Here is an 18,128-nt window from a genome sequence, read left to right as displayed (position 1 = left end):
ATTAGGAAGAACATCCTGACTGTAAGAGCTGTTCAACAGTGGAACCCTCTGCTTCAGAGTAGTGGAAGATCTTTCTTTGGAGGCTTTTAAACAGAGGCTGGATGGTCATCTTTCGGGGGTACTTTGTGTTTTTTCCTCCATGGCAGAATGGGGTTGGTCTAGATGGCCCATGTGGTCACTTCCAACTCTATGATTCTAAATAGCATTAATCTTGGATGTAAGGCTTGCTATTTTCGAGGTTGTATTCCATGGTAGGTTTAACTGAGGCTTTCCGTTATTGGGTCAAGTATTGTTCTAATTTAGGAAAAATGCTTTTCCAGTTTCCAATTCAGTTGTAGGCTCAGGCTCAGATTTGGTTTGATACAAGGAAAAGCTGGGGAACTTGTACCTACATGATTGGACCTAGTTAACCTGACCAATGATTGATAGAGAGTGTATGCAGTAGGAGCAAGGTATCAATGGCTTGGAGAAATTAGCTACAGCATGACCCCCATACCCACAGGACTGGTGCTTGTGGTTCCACTATCCTACATCCACAAATCATCTTAAGAATTTTCTAGGCAATTCTATGCTATGCTTCTATCGGAAGTCAACACAAAAGCAGATTGGAGCACTTAACAAATTCCTAAAGAAGATACTACTTTTGGATATTTTTTGGTCTTCCAGGATGTTTCTATGGTAATTTCTGATTGAAGTTGTTTATTTGAATAGGCTTTGTGTTTATCCACATTTTTCTGTAAATTCAGGAACATAGCACAACTTTTTTTCTGTGTCGGGAGCGATTTGCAAGTTGCTTCTGGTGTGAGAGAATTGGCGTTCTGCAAGGATGTTGCCCAGGGGACACCCCAATGTTTTTACCATCCTTGTGGGAGGCTTTTCTCATGTCCCCGCATGGAGCTGGAGCTGATAGCGGGAGCTCATCTGTGCTCTCCCCGGGTTGCATTCGAACCGGCAACTTTCAGATCAGCAACCCAGCCCTCAAGTCATCAGTCCTGCTGGCACAAGGGTTTAACCCACTGCGCCACCAGGGGCCTTATAGAGCTACTGATACTGGGCTCATATTGTAAAATCTTTATTATAGGAACTCCATTCTAAAATAGAAAAGTTATTTCTAGTATTGATCTAATTTAATTCCATTCTAGAGAATAGCTGAGAAATGACTTGCGGGAAGAGAAAAGGTGGAAAAACATTCCCAATAGTATCAGTTTATATTATAGAGGGTTTGGGATATGTAAACCAGAAAGGGTTACTCAAGCTTGCTAACCCTATTACTACTGCCCTCTCTGTCCTTCTTGACTTCTAAGTATGGTAAAGTATGATGGAAGTAGTAGTTCATCAACATCTGGAGGGCCAGGGGTTTCCAGCAATGTTATATATGCATGGAAATCTTCTGGGAAGGGCTTTATTGTAAGATTACTTTTTGATTCAGGTGTTATTTGTGATTTAGCTACTTAACCCCCCATTCCTCTTTTCCCCAAAGCTGCCTCACTTGAATTTATAATATCTATACCATTTTTATTTCCAAATTAAGGCCTTAATTTTCTTTATAATCAGTCTCTTTATCACTAATGTTATTCCTTTTATAAATCCATGTACCAAAAATATATATAGCCAGTAATTGCTAGTGGCAGCTGATCTGTCTGGCAATTATCGGTGAATATAAAATACAACTTGGGCTCTCATTATGATTATTTTATTTCTTCCACCAAAGATTTTGACCTTCCAATTTAGAATTAAAAGACAGTCCTTAAATGAGTGTTAAAGTTGCAGTAATCTAATAGTTGGTCTTTTGTGAGAATTTCCTCCTGCCCTTTCATGTTCCCTTGAGTGTCTTTCAAGATGTACAGCAAGAAGAGGAGGGTTAGCCTGGCTCCAGGATCCTTTGCAAATTCAAGGGAAATATTCCGTTGCTATTATTCCTCGGTCAAAAAGCAAGACATTTTGTAAAATCTGGACTTCTTGAAATGAATGATGAAGCTTCTCCTTGACCTTTCCCTTCTTTCATCGCATTTCATCTCTCTGCACTCATTGCAACATACTCTTATCCAGGGGCCTCTTTTCACTCTCCTTTTATGCTTTCATTTGCAAGAGAGAGAATATTTCCCCATCTGCTCCATTGTGGTTTCTCTAGTTTGCGTTTTGCTCAGTGGCAGAGCACATGATTTACAGGCAAATCATCCTACATTCAGTTGCTGACATTTCAAGTTAGAATAGGGCTGGGAAACACGAGGGCTTCCAGATGTTGAACTGCAGCTTCTTTCATACTTTATTACTGGCAGTTGTGGTTAGGGCTAATGGGATTTACAGTTCAGCTGGAGTTTCTAACCCTTGATTTAGAAAGATCAGGTCCCAATTACAGGAAACACCACTGCTTGGAAGCCTGGACAGTTGAGCAAATTGTGTAACATACTGGATGGGATCTCCTATTTTCCATTTGTGTCTGAATTGTAGGTTCATTGAAACATAATTAATTATTGCAGGTTTTTTTTGCAATTTTTATTTCTTTGTGTTTATGACTATCGTTTCTTCCTTGGGAATAGTTTGTATTATTTTTTAAACTACATCTCCCAGAATACCTCAGCCTACATCGACACTAATTAGGAGAGCCTGGAAAGTATAGTACAAAATGTAAACTTTCTTAGCCTATGCATGGAAGAATACAGGTTGAATATCCCTGATTTGGAATTCTGAATTAAGAAATATTCAAAAATCTCCAAATTGTTTGCATGGCTGAGTTAGTGATACTTTTGTTTTCTGATGGTTCAATACACAAACTTTGCTTTATGCAAAACATTGTTTAAAATATTGTGTATAAAATTAATTTCAGACTATGTTGATCAGTTATATATGAAACAATAAATAATTTTATGTTTAGACTTGGGTCTCATCTCGTAGATATCTCCTTACATATATGCAAGGATTCCAAAATTTGAAATGAAACCGATGTATGGAACACTTTTAGTGTTGGACGTTTTGGACAAGTGATACTCAATGTGGGTTGCTGGGAGTTTTCCGGGCTGTATGGCCATATTCCAGAAGCATTATCTCCAGTTGTTTTACCCACATCTATGGCAGGCATCCTCTGCCAGGCTATTCAATGCTAATCAAGGTGATCAGTTGCAACATTCACATTTGCCTCAAACAGACAAGAGTTCTTTCTCCCATCCTGGACCTTCCACAGATATATAAATCTCCCTTGTCTAGTTTCCAATATACATCACAACCTCTGAGGATGCCTGCCATAGAGGTGGGCAAAACATAAGGAGAGAATGTTTCTGGAACATTGCCATACAACTCAGAGAACTCACAGCAACCCAATAATTCCGGCCATGAAAGCCTTTGACAACAAATTGATACTCAGTCTGTATTAAGGAATGCAAAAAGACAAGAATGCATGAAAAGAAATGGATCCTGCAACTGAGTTTGCAACCACAGTTTCTTCAGTTTGGAAATAGGGAAAACCATGCATAGTGACCAATATTCCATTTTGATGTATATCTTCTTCTTTAGAAACAAGGCATTTATACTTCCAAAATCAATAACAATTTTTAACAAAACATCCCTGTTCCATCCCCCTCTCATATTTGGAATAGACTTATTCTTTTGCTCTAAAAGGTTTTTCAAACAACACTCATACCAAAATTTCACTGCACTGGAATGCCTTTGAAGATGAAACACGACAAATAGCAATTTAAGGACAGGTTATGCAGTTCATTCACATGGCTACAAATTTCAAGAGATGAAGGATCCTGGAGCATCAATGCATATGAGGACTAGCTGCTGTGAGTCATGCCGCTTTGCTCATTGTACAGCAGGTAGAAACTGTCTGGTGCTAAATTATTTAAGCTGGAATAATAAACCATGTCTACTCTTCAGTAGAAAATATTGTTACTCTGCTTAGCTTAGCTAACCAAAATACGACTTTAGTCCCATCATGACTAGTACTAGTCAAGAAAAGATAACGTCACACCTGTGCACAGCCATCACTCCTGGTGATAAACAGCTGGAAAGCCATCTACATCAAAGTGCATCCACAAAAAGTCTTACTGAAATGCGAAGGTTTATTAATTAATATCCATTAATGCCAGTGTGGTGTAGTGGTTTGAGTCTAATTCCCGCTGACTAAGTCATGGAAATACACTGGGTAAACTTGGGCAAGTCACTTTCAGCCTCAGCCTATCATGAGGTTTTCTTGGGCTAAGAGTTGGGCTCACCATAAGTTGATAAGAACAAATACAACAATGGTATAATTAATTTATTATCCACATCCCTTTGCAGCTCAAGGCAGGATACAACATAGTTAAAACAGAAAAATAACACTGTTAAAATACATATAACAAGATACACAAAAGTAAAATGCAGGTTAAGATTCACAAATCAAAACTGACAAGCAACTTGAAAATATATACATATGTACTACATAGATGCTCTTTCAATTTAAGTGGCCTTATAATTTACTTGATGGCAATGAAATGACTACATATAGTAAATTTGTTATTATTAGTAATTATTATATATTTGCCATTTATGAAGAATTTGGTGTTGGATCTGGAATTGGATTTTGGCCAGTAGAAAAATAAAAGAGTTGGAGTGAAAGGTTTGGTGTATTATGTATTGTCGAAGGCTTTAATGGCCAGAATCACTGGGTTGCTGTGAGTCTTTCAGGCTGTATGGCCATGTTCCAGAAGCTTTGGTGTACTAATTCCATGGTCTTCTTAAGTGTCACTTCAGACTGCATTTCTGTACACACAAGACTGCATTTTCTAGGAGGGCTATTAGAAAAGAAAACACTATTTGTAGGTCATAGATAAATTGAAACACAGAACATGGTACAGCCTAGTCAGAGGGTGGGCTTTCGTTCTTTAATCAGATCTTGTTCTAGCATTCGAAATAGAATACACTTTATGCAATTTGTGGATACAAAATAGGAATTAATAAATTATCAACAGCAAGATCATACATCAAGCACTGCATGTTATGAAGTGGAAATGGCTAATTATGTACATTACAGATTAGGCACATTACAAATTAGTTAAGGTTTCTCAAGGTTTCTCAAGAGGTTGAAAATGATGCTTATCAAAACAAATGAATATTCAGAGTTTATACATGTCAATATATTTATATGTTTATCTTTTTTAAAGGCTATCTTATTTTAGCTTTTGAGATCTTTTCTTCCATCTGAACATTACGAGTACAGTGCGCCTTCCATATGCATTGGTTCTGAATCCACAGATTCAACAAACCATGGCTTGAAATATTTGTGAGATAGGAAACAAAAAGCTAACCTTGATGAAGTTATGATCCACAGAAACAGCTCTTCATTGAGGATCCATACTATGGGAATGATGAAGATTTTGAAACAGTTTATCAGCAGTGTCTTAGATGTTGTAAAGCATTCTTGAAAAAAAAAAAACTCCATTAACATGATTGATAGTTTATAAAAGTAAATAATGTTTAGCCATTCTGCAAAGGTATTAATTTAAAATCACAATTGACATTAAATTGTAATATTTTACTTCTAAAATAGATTGCATTTGAACCTTTTGATTTGAAAAAAAAAAGCCAACCTTGATTTTAACACATGGTAAGTACTACAGTGATGTGGAGGCACACCCAGGCCCGGCCCAACATGGCACGCTGGCCACGCCCCCGCGTTGGGCGCCACCTTCCCAGGGGCGCTATTGAACCCCTGGGAGGCGGGGCCACACCTGGTGGAGGTGGGGCCATGTGACGTGGAGGCATGGCCAGCTCTGGCCCCGCCTCCCGCGGGGCACACCATGGTGCAGCCAGGCCAGGGCGCACCCCGCGGGAGGCGGGACCGGCCACACCTCCCATGGCGCGCGCCCGCTGCAGCGGGAGTCCTTTCAGGCTGCGGCCTGGAAGAACTCCTGCCGCAGCTTGGCTGCACCAGGGCGCGCCCCGCAGGAGGCGGGGCCACGTTTGACCCCGCCTCCAGTGCCGCGCACCCTGGCCCCGCCTCCCACGCCGCCCGCGCCGCGGGAGGCGTGGCCGCCCGGCGTTGGAGGTGGGGTTAGGGCGCGGGGGGCGGGGCCAGTCCTGGCCACGCCTCCTGCGGCACAGGGGAGGGGGCGCAAAAATTTTTTTGCGTACCCCTTCGAATTTCCTCGGGCCGGTCCTGGGCACACCTTGCTGTTTCACAGATCCTCAGTCTTTGTCAGACACTCATTTGAGTTGTTCCCCATTTTATCTAAGGGACACCATTTTACTATGCAAATGTATATAATAGGACTTGAGTATCCATGTATTTTGGTACCCACAGGTATCCTGGAACCAAATCCTAGTGGATACCAAAATCCTTAGTTTGAACTGCTAGTTTACAGAACAGTTACTTTTCTAACTGCTTTTGTTGAAGTATTTTGCAAGACCATTGTGGAAACGATGCCTCATAAATCTCTTACATATATTAACAGTGACGTCCTTCTCTGATGTATCACCCCAGTGAACTCTATTTTCTCCCCCCAAAGATTATTTGTCTAATGAAAAGGAAGAAAGGGCCTTCAAAAATGTACAGGTTTGTCAAATGCAGAAATCCATTATTGCTGGTAATTGCCGGAGTAATCTCAAACTTGTTGGCTTCCTACAAAGCCTTGCAGATTGACATCTCGGTAAATTGCAAGTTAAGTGTAGTATAAAAGCTATTAACAAAACTTGACTGTTTTGTATGGCGGCATTAGATTAATGGTTCGAATGATCTAGCTGCCACTTTACACCATCTGTGAAAAGCAGAACTGCTTCTTCATAAAAAAAAGTGAAATGATGTCCACTCTCTTTTCAGGGATGGGCTTTTCAGTTGGACTTATTTAATTGAGGGAGGAAATGACTGAGGGAGCAACACAATAGAAATAGTTATTACTGTGCAGAGAGAGTAGCATAGCCTCAAACTGTTCCAATTTAGCAGAGACAGTCCTGACAAATCCTTCATCATCCCACTTTTCAGCTACCTTTAAAATGTCCCAAGGTGCACCTACAGTGTAGAATTAATGTAGTTTGACACCACTGTACTATTCGTTTTAATTGGTGAATAGTTCTGTGTTTTTATTGATTAAAAATTGGGTTATGTGTTGTTTTATTTCAACTGATATTCTCAATGTTTAATATGTTTGATATAATTTTATCTTTAATTACGTGTTATGGAACTTGTATGCACTTCTTTAAGCTGCCCTGAGTCCGTCTGGGAGATGGTGGTGGGGGATAAATAAATAAAGCTGTTGTTGTTGTTGTTGTTGTTGTTGTTGTTGTTGTTGTTGTTGTTGTTGTTATTGACACAAAGACAGAGTATGACACAGCAAATGAAAGATATATGCTGGATTATTATTATTATTATTTTATTTTCAAAGTCCAGTGCTATGAGACAATGGGACTTTTAGTTTTACAAAATCTTTTTCTTCTCTACCAAACAGTGTTGGTATCTCATCAAAATTTGGGACTTCACAAACTGTCTGGAAGTGCCCTCATTTGCTGTTTCCAAAGAGCAAAGGTACAATATGGAATTGGCATAATGCAGCAACATGAATGACAACTTCAGGAATAGGTGTCATGTTTTTAACAGTTTTATTGTATTTATATGTTTTATTTGTTTTATTGTTTATGTGATTCATTGTATTGTATATTTGTTTTGAATATGTGGCATTGAATATTGCCAACTGTAAGCCGCTCTGAATCTTCTTCACGGTGAGAGAGAGCAGGATAGAAACATAATAAATTAAAAGTTCTCTTTGGGGGAGAAGAAAGGTGAGGAATGAGTGGAGATTAACAGCTGAAAACATGTGTTAAAAAGATGCACTTAAAACCCGATTTTGGCCGAAAATGTGCATATTCGCATGACTGTATATCCTTGCAATTAAGGAAAACATGTGACTTTGTTCCTATATGCTGGTGTGGACTGCTCCAGTGCATATCCACATTTTAAAATCCCCAAACAGTTGACCAGGGTTGTAAACAAATGGAGCCATGGACACACAGGTGTCTAAATGGAAGCACAATTGGACAGCAATTACAATGAGAACTCTCTGCAACCATTCCTTTGTTCTGATGTTTATGAAATTAAACAGACTTTGAATTTACAGCCTGGTGAAGAGAGATAATAAGACATCTGCACATTTAAATATTCACATCAGCACATATGAGGTCCAGCACATCTTGGAGAGTCAATTAAAAAATTAAAGTAAATTTCTGCCGGGTGTCTCCTGTCCATCTTGCGGATTTCTAAAATCCTCTACAAATGAAGGTGTCAGGATAGTGGGGGAGGATTTACTGGAACTGACAGCTCTGTGTTTGGACTTGCTGTCAGGTCTTGCTATTTTTTGCCCCACTTCTTTGACCCGGATAATGACGCTGTCTGGAATTACCCCTAGTTTGTGTGGTCTTCCTAATTAATAACTTTTGTCATCTTGACCACACTCTGATGTGATCTGCCCACAGGTGTCTTTCTTCATCTGTGGATTTTTAGAGCGTATGTCCTAGCCAGCATGTTGTAGAGGTTTGAGTGTTGGATCACAGCTGTGAAGAAATGGGTTTGAATCCTTGCTTAATCATGAGACCCACTTGGTGATCTTGGGCAAGTCATATATTCCTAGCATCACAAAATCTTAGGATTATCATGAATTCAAAACAATCTGAAGGTACACAACAAACAACCACCACTGACTAGCCAGCACAATTTTTCCAATCTCAGTTTTATAAAAAAAGCAAATTTAAAGATCATCCAGTGAAATTAACAGAATTTAAAAAAATTACTTGTTTTGCCGTACAAATCTTGAATATATTCTGGCTCTTCTCAAACTCTGAACTTCTCCTGAGAAAGGTTAGATTTGTGGCTTCTCTATTGTTTTGTCAACAACTGGTAACACTCAGCAAAATCCAGAGAGCTCTCAACACAAGAACTCACCCAATTTTACACCAGTTTGGAAGGACCTCTTAGGTTTTCAGAAACATAGTGCTAGACATGAGTGTTGATACTGTAGATAAATACAGAAAGGCAGTTTTGATTTACTTATGTTCTTTTTTTTCTCCTCCATTGCTCTAACATTGCAGTGCACAATATTTATATGATCACTTCCTCACTTGCTGTTGTGCTGTAATTGAAATGACTTTATTGTGTGTATGTGCAGGAGAAATTCCTTAGGATGCATCAACCCCAATGTTTTGGACTATAAGTCCCACAAATCAACCAGGAAGGTTGAGCTAATGGGAATTGTAGTCCATATCACCTGGAAAAGCAAAGATTTCCCATCTGTGTGGGACACCCAAAAGATACTGAACAATTTTGATTCAATTTCTGTAGTTATAGGGAAATAATCTTTCTCTACAATCTCACAGTTGGAGTGTCTGCAGTGAAACAATTGGATTCAATGTATTTTAATAAAGCCTGGTGTTCTGTTGAACATAGTCTGAAAGGTAGAAGCTGCAGTAGGTTTCCCCCTAAATTAGGGCAGCTGTCTTTCAATGTTTATACAATGACTTCTTATTTCATTATCTTGGTAGTTTGGGGATTTAGATACAATCATGGTATATTTCTAACATGTGCATAAATGGACATGAAATTTCAGAGCTGACAGGCATGCTAGAGACTTAGGCTGGAACTATTAGACACAGTAAAAGTGTCTAATCTCTTCATATTCACATCTAAAATCTTTTTAATACATCAGATTAATTTTATTGGCTATGATTTAATTCTTGCATGATTGGAGATTGTGTTACTATATAATTTTAGATATAAATGGTGAGAGTTTCATGTGATCATAACTACATAAGGGCTCAAAATATTACCTGCTTATTCAATAATCTTTTCAAAAATGGAGCTATCACAGCAACATTCAGTTTATGTCTACCCATAAGGAAGTCTCATTAAGTTCAGTGAGGCTTACTCTACCACCACCCCATCTTTTCATACCAGTGTTTCTCAAACTGTGCTCCTCCAGGTGTTTTGGACTTTAGTTCCCCAAAATCCCAGTTAGCTTTCCAGTTGAAGTCCAAAACATCTGGAGGAGCACAGTTTAAGAAACTCTGCTTTATACACATGAAAGGAGAGAAAAAAAAAACTAAACTTACCTGTAAAAGTCAGTGTTTAAGCTGGTTTATATACAAGACAATATCTTGCAGAAAAACAACAAACAGCTGTGAAAATCAGAATACATTCAAAATCATTTCTTCATCTAGTACTGAAAACATGACTATATGCCATCGGGACATATCCTGGTAGAGTATTACTTAGATGCCTTCTCAGTTATCAACTGCCTTGCCTGAGACAGTAAAGGAACTTCAACAAATAAAGTTGCAGCTAGGCACAGGGAACAAGTTTTCATACCGAAGTTGGTGCTCTGTGAAATTTTTCCAGGGCTACATCTTTGCATCTCATTTTTTTCTGGGCACTTTGCATCTCAATCAAGATAAAATCAGGATATAAATAAATAAATAAATAAATAAATATAATGATAATAATCTGGGAGCGGTTTTCCATGTAGTATAGTATTCCTAAGTACTGTTCTGAGAATATTCTCCCTCCCTCCAAGTAGACATACATGACCACACCAAATATGTTAGGCTAATTCCATTATAAATATACATAGGCCATGGACAACTTTGTTTATAGTGGAACTGGGCAAATGCAGTTCTCCAGAAGTTTTTGGACTGTATTTCCTATAATCTTTACCCATTGTCTGTTCTCACCAAGGCTGATAGGAGTTGTAGACCAAAGTGACCTGAGGTCCACAGTTACTCACTGTTGGTTTATACCATGCTCACAGAATAAACCACTATCCCTTGTGAAGGCATTCTTATGTCTATTGCAACAGGAATTAATTGCGTCTTTATACGTTTGTACTTATGGGCTTCATATTGTCAACAGATGTCAAAATTTGCATTTTATTTACTTTGAAGCTTTCTTTATGTCCTACTTTGTGTAATATAAAAATACAAATGAACAACAAAGCTATTGATTTAGACAGTAATACAAATTGTAGCACAGATACTAAGAATATGCACCCTCCCCACAAGACATTTAATATTCTAGGAAACTCTTCCATGTAGAGTCTTGCAACTATTTAGCATGGTATTGTCAAAACCAATGTTTCTGATGTGGGAAACCAGCTTACTTAGGCGATCCCTCGACGTTCGAGGACGATGGTCTTCCAACCTTGGTATCTTGGGCGTGTGTTCTTAGGTGACTGAAGAGACCGATTCTTGACCCGCATATTCTCCCGCAGTGAGGACATCGGTTTCCAGGTGGAAGGCGGTCCCGGTCGGGGTTAGCTTGACGCTCCTTCCTCTTGGCACGTTTCTCCCTTAAGCCCTCCGTTCGTGCCTCTTCAAACTCCGCAGCACTGCTGGTCACAGCTGACCTCCAATTAGAGCGCTCAAGGGCCAGGGCTTCCCAGTTCTCAGTGTCTATGCCACAGTTTTTAAGGTTGGCTTTGAGCCCATCTTTAAATCTCTTTTCCTGCCCTCCAACATTCCGTTTCCCATTCTTGAGTTCAGAGTAGAGGAGCTGCTTTGGGAGACGGTGATCGGGCATTCGGACAACGTGGCCAGTCCAACGGAGTTGATGGCGTAAGAGCATCGCTTCAATGCTGGTGGTCTTTGCTTCCTCAAGCACGCTGACATTTGTCCGCCTGTCTTCCCAAGAGATTTGCAGGATTTTCCTGAGACAACGCTGATGGAAACGCTCCAGGAGTTTGGTGTGACGTCTGTACACAGTCCACGTTTCGCAGGCATAGAGCAGGGTTGGGAGGACAATGGCTTTATAAACAAGCACCTTGGTCTCTCTACGGATGTCCCGGTCATCGAACACTCTCTGCTTCATACGGAAAAATGCTGCACTCGCAGAGCTCAGGCGGTGTTGTATTTCAGTGTCGATGTTGACTTTTGTGGAGAGGTGGCTACCAAGGTAGCGGAAATGGTCAACATTTTCTAATGTTGCACCGTTAAGCTGTATTCCTGGCTTTGCAGAGGGATTAGCTGGTGCCTGTTGGAAGAGCACTTTGGTTTTCTCGATGTTCAGTGAGAGGCCGAGCTTCTCGTATGCTTCTGCGAAGGTGTTTAGAGTGGCTTGTAGGTCTTCTTCTGAACGCGCACAGACTACGTTGTCATCAGCATATTGGAGTTCTATAACAGATGTTGTGGTGACCTTGGTTTTGGCTCTCAGTCTGCTGAGGTTAAATAGCTTGCCATCTGTCCGATAGATGATTTCCACTCCGGTGGGAAGCTTCCCATCAACAAGGTGAAGTATCATAGCGATGAAGATGGAAAATAAGGTGGGGGCAATAACACATCCCTGCTTGACACCTGATTCAACCTTAAATGGGTCACTTTGGGAGCCGTTGCTGTCCAAGACTGTTGCCATCATGTCATCATGGAGGAGCCGCAGGATGTTCACAAATTTGTCAGGGCACCCGATTTTTTGGAGGATGGTCCAGAGAGCGCTGCGATTCACTGTGTCGAATGCCTTTGCAAGGTCAATGAATGCCATGTACAGAGGTTGGTTTTGTTCCCTGCATTTTTCTTGGAGCTGTCGAGCAGTGAAGATCATGTCCACTGTTCCTCTGGAGGGGCGGAAGCCATTCTGGGATTCTGGGAGGGTGTCTTCTGAGACAGGGAGAAGGCGGTTTGCAAGGATTCTTGCGAGGATTTTCCCGGCGGAGGTTAGAAGGGAGATACCACGATAGTTCCCGCAGTCTGTTCTGTCCCCTTTCTTGAAAAGGGTGATGATGGTGGCATCCTTGAAGTCTGCTGGGATTTTCTCGGTCATCCACACCTTTTCAATAAGCTGGTGGAGTTGTTGCATCAGCTCAGGTCCACCCTCTTTGAAGATTTCAGCGGGAATCCCATCAGGTCCGCTAGCTTTGTTGTTTTTTTGTTGGCTGATGGCATTGCTGACTTCTTCCAAACTAGGCAGTGCTGCAAGCTCATCCCTGGTTTGTTGTTGCGGGATTTGTGAGAGGGTCTCTTCGGCCACATTGGAGCTGCGATTCAGCAGGTTCTGGTAGTGCTCTTTCCAACGTAGTGCAATTGATGTTTTGTCCTTCAGAATTTTGGTTCCATCTGATGAGCGTAGGGGCTGTATGCCATGGTTTCTTGGTCCATAAATGATCTTTGTGGCTTTGAAAAATCCCTGAGCGTCATGGGTATCTGCAAGGTGTTGGATTTCTTCAGCCTTCTTTGTCCACCAGATGTTCTTGAGTTCTCTGGTCCTTCTTTGGACCTCGGCTTTTGCACTGGCATAGATCTTTTTCTTGGCAGCACAGTTGGTGTCTCTCTGCCATGTTTGGAAGGCTTTCCTTTTGTTATCAATCAGCTGTTGGATCTCTTTGTCGTTATCATCAAACCAGTCTTGATGTTTCTTAGTTAGGTATCCAATGCTTTCTTCGCAGGCTGTGATGATGGAGGTCTTCAGTTTGTTCCAATGTTCCTCAACATTTTCGGGGTGTTCTGTGGGTAGATGATCTTTGAGTGTTGTTTGGAGAAGGGCTCGTTTGGAGGGCACCTGAAGGGCTTGGGTGTTCATTTTTCGCCTTGTTTTCCTTCCTTGGAGTCTGCGTTTGGGGACGATCTTGATAGCCATCGTGGATCGGATTAGCCTGTGGTCTGTCCAGCAGTCATCAGTACCTGTCATGGCTCTTGTGAGAAGCACATCGCGGCGGTCTCTGGCACGTGTGATAACATAGTCCAGGAGGTGCCAATGCTTTGACCGAGGGTGCTTCCATGATGTCTTGAGCTTGTTTTTCTGGCGGAAGAGCGTGTTGGTGATGACAAGGTTGTGCTCTCCGCATTTGGTGAGAAGCAAGATGCCATTCGAGTTGCTGTTTCCGACCCCGTCTTTTCCTATGATCCCTGGCCACAGGTCAGAGTCCCTTCCGACTCTTGCGTTAAAGTCCCCCAGGAGGATGATTTTGTCCTCCTTAGGTATCTCCGATAGGATGGTATCCAGCTGACAGTAAAATTTTTCCTTGATGTCTTCGTCAGCATCTAGAGTTGGTGCATAGGCGCATATGATGGTTGCCTGTTGGTTTTTGGCAAGGTTAATTCGGAGGGTTGAAAGTCGTTCGTTGATGCCAGTGGGTGCTTCAGTCAGGTGCTTCACCAGGTCGTTTCTGATAGCAAAGCCAACTCCGTGTATTCTTCTTCGCTCTTCTTCAGGTAGTCCCTTCCAGAAGAAGGTGTAGCCTCCCTTTTCTTCCTTCAGCTGCCCCTCTCCTGCTCTCCGGGTCTCCTGAAGGGCTGCTATGTCGATCTTGAAGCGTCCCAGCTCTCTTGCAATGAGAGCAGTCCTGCGTTCGGGGCGCTCGCTGTCAGTGTTATCTAACAATGTCCGTACGTTCCATGTTCCAAAGTTCATTTTTCTTTTTTGGCCGCAGAGTGGTGACCCCTCTGGACGCGGCAGTCCAGTCAGGGTAGGAGAGGCAGACTATGTTTAGGGCACCTTTTCTAGCCCCTTCCCCGTGTGGGGTGAGCAGAGCGGATCCTAAAAAGGGCTGCTCAGTCATGGATACAGCTGCCGGACTACTCAACTGCCTCGGTCCTTGAGGTAGAACGACTGAGTCCATATCCACCGCCCATGTGCCAGTCTGTGACTAGGGGCTTCCAGATTTCACAGTCCTGCCCCCGTCGCCACTCGCTGATCGCCATGGGACTTTTGTAGGTTTGTTTTTATTTTTGTTGGAAGACGCCTGTGCGTGATTTTTTTTAATGTGTGGAGGTCGGTGCACGGCCGGTCAACACACAGTCTTCACAGAGTGAGGTTCCAGCAGTGGTGTGGTTAACACAACGACAGTGGCTTCTCAGTCTGTTGCAGCCTTCTTCCGCCTTCACAGCCGTTGTAACATGTACCATGTTATCCTCCGCCTGCTCCGCCGTTGAGGTCTTTGGGTCTTCGGATTGTGCTTGGTCTGGAACCTCCCCTGCGGCCACTCCTGGGAGTGCATCACTCCAGTGCCCACAGGTTCATCGGAACACGCAAGCCCCCTCACCACGGCAAGGTGACAATCCATCGAGGGGGGGGGAAACCAGCAACATATTTATGGCAATTGAGTAAAATTTTATCTTTCTTTTTTAGAAACTCACAAATCAGGGATAGTTACCAGTTCAGGAACCACAACTTTGGGTAGCACTGGCTCTCTAGAGTTTACATAGAACTCTGCAGATGCCAGGGAATAAATCTGGGAATTTTTGTATATGGAACTGCTGCACCACTGAATTAAGACAATTCAATACTAAGATTTGTGTATTTCTTGCAGGAGTTCCCAAACTTCATATTAATAAGCTGCAGTCCTATGTACGTACATTTATCAGGGCAAAAGTCAATTTGAAGCCAGAGGGACTTACTTCTGAAAAGACGTGCATACAATTGAGTTGTACACCAAATTCTACATTTTAACTCCTTTGAAGTGTAAGAAATTTTTAGAGCTGATGATAAAGAATAAGTAATTGAGTATAATCTACCCACCCCATAATTTATTCACTCCAGGAGTGGTGTGAAAACCACTGTCTTAATTCATCCATCTCAGCCCAGTCTCTTTCTGCTATTTAAATCTTCTTATCTATGAGATCACGGATGCATACCAGAATGTATGATAATACTATAACATTTTCGCCCCTTGGCTGTCATAAACTAGTGATTAACTTGTGCACTCGCTAGGCTTAAAGGAAATGGGGCATACAGAAATAATGGAAGGACTCTTTAATGCCCACTAACATCCCGTAAATATTTCAGTGCTGAAAAATAATCCCCCTGATGTGTAGAATCAGGTTTTTGGAGCCACAGAAATGATGGGTTTACTACTGCGTTCCCATCAAAGCATATACTCTAGGTGACCATTTGTTCATCATTTCAGTATTGATTGCTGCAGGTAACAGTCAAAGAAAATGAAATCAAATCCCATCACAATATAGAGTATTGAGTAAGATTTTCAGGAAAGGAACTCTCCCAGGCGCTTCCTCATTGTCTTGAGTGAAAATTGTAAGGCTTCAGAAGATGTTAACTTTCCCTCTCACAACAGATAGTCCTGCCTCTTGGTGCTTTAGAGGACCTGTGGTTTCTATGCCCTCAGAACTATGCATAATAGCCTCTCCATTCAAAATTAATCACTGCTGTGGCATTTGTGAATAATTCAAGCAATTCAATTTAAAAATACATTAAGCAAGTATATGGTGGGGGATGGCCAAACAGTAATATGCTGTATTTTCATGATACTGCAGAAGGGTCATTCTCCAGTAAGACTGCTATTCAGGTGATCTGTTGTTAATACTAGGCTTCACCGTTATGCACTCGAAGCTTAAGGTAGAACATCCAGATCACCATAAGCTTTTTTTTTTTCGTGTCAGGAGCAACCGGAGTTGCTTCTGGAGTGAGAGAATTGGCTGTCTGCAAGGACGTTGCCCAGGGGACGCCCGGATGTTTTTGATGTTTTTTCCATCCTTGTGGGAGGCTTCTCTCATGTCCCTGCATGGAGCTGGAGCTGATAGAGGGAGCTCATCCGCACTCTCCCCAGGTGAGATTCGAACCTGGCAGCTTTCAGGTCAGCAACCCAACCTTCAAGTCACTTAGTCCACTACGGCATCTGGAGGCTCCTCCAGATGGCGTAGTGGACTAAGTGACTTGAAGGTTGGGTTGCTGACCTGAAAGCTGCCAGGTTTGAATCCCACCTGGGGAGAGTGTGGATGAGCTCCCTCTATCAGCTCCAGCTCCATGCGGGGACATGAGAGAAGCCTCCCACAAGGATGGAAAAAACATCAAAAAACATCCGGGCGTCCCCTGGGCAACATCCTTGCAGATGGCCAATTCTCTCACTCCAGAAGCAACTCCGGTTGCTCCTGACACGAAAACCCCCCCCCCCAAAAAAACCCCATAAAGCTGACAGAGTATCCTGGGGCAAATAAAAAATGTTCCATTTTAACTAACCATGTGGGATTGATGTTGGACAGTGTCATCTAAATAGATAAACATATAAAAATGGTGCCTTGATTTTGGAACAAACGTTCTTGACATTCTAATTGTAATTTATTGTCATTCCAATAGCAGACACAGTACAATACGTATCAAAACATTCCCATTATACCAGTTTGATGTCTTTTTAACTGTGGTGTCTCAATCCTGCAGAAGATCAGGATTTATAGTGAAGTATTATGATTTCTGAGACAGCTAGCAAGTGTCATGGTTTGAGTGTTGGACTACAACTTTGGAGACGAGAGTTCAAAAACCTGCTTGGCCACGGAAACCCATTGAGTGACCTTAGGAAAGTCAATTTCTCTCAACCTCAGGGGAAGGCAAAGGTGAACTCTTTATGAACAAATCATGTCACAACAATCCCATAAAAACCCACTTTAGAATAATAATAATTTGGGAAATGACTTGAAGGTACACAAAAACATTATTTATTTATTTATTTATTTATTTCCAGCATTTATATTCTGCCTTTCTCACCCTGAAGGGGACTCAGGGCGGAGCACAACATATATACAGCAACTTTTTTTAAATAATAGAACCTTGATAGTTCAAGAGAAATCAAACTACCTTTAATGTACAGAACAGTTATACTTCAAAAAATAAACTTCTCATACATGATAAATATAAATATAGTATCGTATTTATCTATATTGCTAGGTCTATCTTTATCTCTTGTCATAGTTAACATTAGCATTTGCAAGTTCTTTTTTCATGGATTTGTGTTTTATTTGTGTTGATCAAGCCACCCTGGTAAGATGTCATTGTTTTTGTTAAAGAATGTATACTTCTGAAACAGAGAAATAGGGAGCTGTTCTGCAGTGACAGCGAAACCAGAATCCATGGCTGAGGAACAGGTGCTTCCTAAGCTCAGCTGAGCCAGCACAGAAAAGGTATGGAGGACCATGGAGATCAGTTCATTTCTAGCTCTGGGGTTGGAGGCAGATGCTTTTCTGAACCAGCTTGTTCAGTATGAAACACAGAGTGCAAGAAGCCTTCAGGATTTTTTTCATAATGTTGTATATTGGTTACATGGCTCAGTATGCATACATTTGGGTTAAGTGAATGTAGGATTGTAGGATTATAGTTTGCACAACCCCCTTTAAATCCAGAAGGCACTCATCCTTTAAACGTTCAATAATACTAATATAATAATAATAATACTTCTGGA

Source organism: Anolis carolinensis, chromosome 2 (genome assembly GCF_035594765.1).
Source record: "Anolis carolinensis isolate JA03-04 chromosome 2, rAnoCar3.1.pri, whole genome shotgun sequence".
In the NCBI taxonomy this organism is placed as follows: domain Eukaryota; kingdom Metazoa; phylum Chordata; class Lepidosauria; order Squamata; family Dactyloidae; genus Anolis; species Anolis carolinensis.
This window is presented reverse-complemented; position numbering follows the sequence as displayed.